This window comes from Glossina fuscipes, unplaced genomic scaffold, assembly GCF_014805625.2.
Source record: "Glossina fuscipes isolate IAEA_lab_2018 unplaced genomic scaffold, Yale_Gfus_2 62501, whole genome shotgun sequence".
In the NCBI taxonomy this organism is placed as follows: domain Eukaryota; kingdom Metazoa; phylum Arthropoda; class Insecta; order Diptera; family Glossinidae; genus Glossina; species Glossina fuscipes.
In genome coordinates, this window is record NW_024003894.1 from 1,520 (window position 1) to 5,872 (window position 4,353).

The following is a 4,353-nucleotide window of genomic DNA, read 5'->3' on the forward strand; positions in this document are numbered from 1 at the left end:
GTGACAAATATCGCCTACATATATATAAAATCTTTTATTTATTGATTGGGAAACATGAGCTCTTCGTACATTACTTCGTAGTGGAATATACGAAACAACACTGTTGCTCTTATTGTTTTTATGATAACCTCCTACTGCAGGGAGAATTTTTTGTGTAGTATAGTTCAATAATTATTATTTTATTCTTGTCAAATGAATATGAAAATGTTTCTTACCGAGACATATTGTATTTAAATGAAACGGGAATAATGTCATTTCAAAAACAAATGTATTTTTTTTTTTTTTGCATCTGAACCGTATTCGTCTGTACTTTGATCAGTATCAATACAGCGCTATATATTAGGTACAGATACATTCGTGCGTACACATAGATAGATTTTTATTTTAGTCATTAATACGTGCCTGAACCCATTTTTCATTGTAATAATTGAAAAAAATTTTCGACATTTTTTTTTCCTTATTCAGTACTGCATTATCGTCCCGCGCTTTTGCAAACTGGACCGGTTTCGTTTGTTGAAAATTAAAATTGCACCATGAGAAAACGCAATAAAGTATCGCTGGCCTTTTTGGAGAAAAGTTCAAATTTCTATCTTCAAAAAAAAAATAAATAAATAAATAATAACTAAGCGAACTTTATTTATGTACTGATTTTTTATGAAAAATTCCTATTTATATATACATAACGGTTTGGCCTAAGCAACGAATCGTAAAGACAACTTACTTCAATCAATTAAATTTTCAGTCTATGAATATGAAAAATTTCCTTTTTCTTAAACGAGGCAAACTTCATTTCATTTATTAATTGATTTTGTATGAAAAATTCGCAAAATAACCTTGCTTAGGCAAAACGTTAGGAAACCAAAGAAACGTAAAAAGAACTTAGAAGAACTTTAAAGAAGATGAAAAATTATCCTTTTTCTATTTAAAATGTTACATCAGTTTAGCATTTTCTCATTCCTTTTAAATATATTTAGGATTAGATCTAAAAGACTTGCACACATTATTATAACTTGTTTGTCGGTTCGTCCAATCTCTGATTTCAAAAAGTGAACTTATAAAAGAAAAAGCAAAATCTGGATGGATGACAACAAATGAAACGATACTGAAATCAATTTTAAAGAACGTAACATTTTTTAAATTGCTTTTCTCACTTAACTAATTGAAAGAGAGATTTAAGCACATACATCAAACATCGATAATATGCATATTATGTGTGTAATATATATATTAGATGCTTATGATTCGCTTCAAAATGAAATGTGGTTACCTGGATTGACTTATACAACAAAAATACATGCAGTTAAGCATTCATTCATCGCCAAGACTAACAAAATTATTCGAAAATTATTATTTGTATTATTATTTAGATGAAGGTAGATATTTAACTACTAGTGTAGTCTAGTGTATCATCAATTTAAAAAAAAAAAAAATATTTTTTTTTGAGCATATAATAATGTAATATGCGTAAGGTATACATACATACATACGCATAATAAAATTGAGTTGCAAAGATCAATTTGAAGAATGAATTATTTATGATATAATATGATGTGTAAATGATATTTACCTTAAGTTCTCTATATGGGTCTTCAAATTGTTTTTTCAACTTTTATAAAGCGTACAATACCATAGGCCAGAAGCGGGCCAAAGTTGGTGCGCGACAGCCATTATGATAATTGACAAAATGCAAACGGCGACACAACTACGACACAACTAGTGTATGTAGAAGTGATGGAAATAATTATTATTGTTATTGTTGTAATTGCTGTTGTTGATATTGTTGTTATTGTTGTAATTGTTGTTGTAATTGTTGGTGTTCTGGTTGTTGCTGCTACTGTTTCTGCGGTAATAATAATAATAATAATAATGAGAGAGAGAGAGAGAGAGAGAAGACGTCAAAGAATAATAAAAACTTAATTCGAAACATATGAAGAAGAGTTAGATTTAATGCTTCCAAAGATTTATAAAAAATTTTAATTCCTTTTTTTTTTCGTTTCTCTCTTATACAGAAATTTTCATTTTACCTTTTCTCCGATTTTGATTTAAAAATTTTAAAGCACGCATACACATACACATACATACATACATAGATACATACATACATACATAAACAGATATGCATAGATACATACGTACATACACATACATACATATCAATATATATACATGCACGCATACACGTAACCACACAAAGGAAGTGCAAGAAAAAATATACTATTTACCGTTTTTTTTTTTTTGTTTTTTTTTTGTCGTTTTTTTCTTTGTGTAAACACTCTTTATTTAAGGCAACATGTGAGAGCTTTCAATTTTCATATTACGATTAGTTTGTATGCACACATGTATACACAATACTATTGTTGTTATTTGTTATTGTTTTCTTTCTCTTTCATTCTTTATCTTCGCAGGAATACACAGCACTGAGAAACTTTTGCTATACATATGTATATATATGCCTATGTATCTGCATGTAGTTGCATGCACACATAACTAATGAATTTATAGGAAACAAATGTGATACCAACTATGGTAGATTGACGAACAGCGGTGGGAATAATATGATAAAAGCAATGTAGAAATAATTGTAGAATTTTGCTTAATATTTAGCAATGTTTTGTTTTTGTGTGGTTTTTTTTTTTTTTTGCTATTTTTTTTTTTTTTTTTTTTTTAAATTTTTATAGGCGAGAAAAAAAATTATTATAAGCACTAATAACAGAACATCACGACAACGTCTAGCAAAGGGGCGACCGACCGACCGACTGACTGACTTAACGAAGGGCAATTTAGTTTGGAGCCTTTTGCCTATGCAAACATACGTACACACCATGCATATCTGTGCATGTATACACACATAGATCAGATGGAATACCGTTGTACAAGTTTTATTTTCAATTTTACTATATTGCAGAATTATTCTCTATTTGCTTATATCGTTTCCGATGATATTTTTATTACTATTCTTATTATTATTATTATTATTATTATTATTATTACTATTATTATTAACCAGAACTTTTTCTTTACCTCATCAGAATTTTTACTTTCGTTTGTGCATTATTTCCACTTTTTATATTTTATACTACACTGTATTCTTTTTCTCATATCTATTTTATCATTTTAAACCAGCAACAACAACGCAAAGAATACCATTCACAGCAGTCAAGCAACCGTTACGTTAAAAAAAAAAAAAAAAAGCATTTCAGATATTATTATGCTTCTTCTTCGATTTCAATGAAAGGTTAAGAATTAAAAATTTCTGAGACACTTTTGCTTTCATTGATTCCTTTTCTTTTATTTAATTTTTTTTTTGTTTTTTTTTTTTTTTTGTAACTTGAACTCAAAGCGGGATAAATAAGATAATTTGTTTATTTATGTTATTTTTCTAATTAATTGTTGCCTTTGTAATAAAGTAATGATGCACTAGTTTAGAAAGAAGAAATTAGGTCTTTAGGCCAAATAAAAATGCCGTGTCGCACCGAAGCTCTCAATATAAACTTGTCTGACTTGCTTTGACTTTGATAGAGACACAGACGAAGATTACCATTTACGATGCCGACACTCTATATAATTCTCCCGTCTATGTAGTTTAGGGAAACTATATTTAAAAAAAAAACAAAAAAAAAAAAAACAAAAAAAAAGCAATAAAGAAGAAAAAAAAAACAAAAAGCACTTACACAGGCACGTTCACATTTACGTTCTCTTTCGCTGCATATACGCGAAACGCACCGTAAAATAGAATTTAAAAAAAGAATTTATTTTTTTTTATTTTTTTTTTTTTATGTAAAATCAAGTGAAATGAAAAGTTCTTGCACATAAATCTTTTCTTAAGTACATTAATGAAGGGGGTGTGTGTGTGTGGGGGGGGGGGGACGCAAATAATAACAATAATAATAATTTTATTAATAATAGTTTTAATAAATTAATTGAGAAGCTCTTATTTTTAAACTGTTGCCTAATTCTTTCAGCTTTTATTACTATCACCCCACTACATTCTCTAGCTCGCACATTAAACTTCCCTCAAAGCGCACATTCTAAACAAATTTAACACACTGACAACCTAATTTTTAACCCAATTCGCTGCAACAGAATGGGACAAAAAGCTGTGTATATGCACACATTTTCATTGTTTTTTTTTTTTTCTTGCTTTTTTGCTTTTTTGCTTTTTCAAATATTTTTTCTCATTTTTTATGCACTACACACTCTCACTCTCTATTCATACATATATATATATATATATATATGCATATATATATATTATATATGATAGCATATATATATACTCGCGCTCTCTCTCTCTCTCTCTCTCTCTCTGTCTTTCTCTCTTTCTCCCTCTCTGTCTCTCTTTCTGTCTTTCTC

The 4,353-nt window shown here is 28.6% G+C and overlaps 1 long non-coding RNA gene across 2 annotated transcripts; it reads right to left on the reverse strand.

The window, feature by feature from the left end:
- Positions 1–1,606: 1,606 nt before the first annotated feature.
- Positions 1,607–3,847, reverse strand: LOC119643810. Of its 2 annotated transcripts, XR_005248448.1 has the most exons (3): positions 3,672–3,847; positions 3,022–3,592; positions 1,607–1,840 (listed from the first exon to the last, which is right to left on the reverse strand). It is a non-coding gene; the product is annotated as an uncharacterized LOC119643810 (long non-coding RNA). The 2 variants fall into 2 exon arrangements; XR_005248447.1 differs by lacking the exon at positions 1,607–1,840 and having other exon boundaries at positions 2,239–3,592.
- Positions 3,848–4,353: the final 506 nt, after the last annotated feature.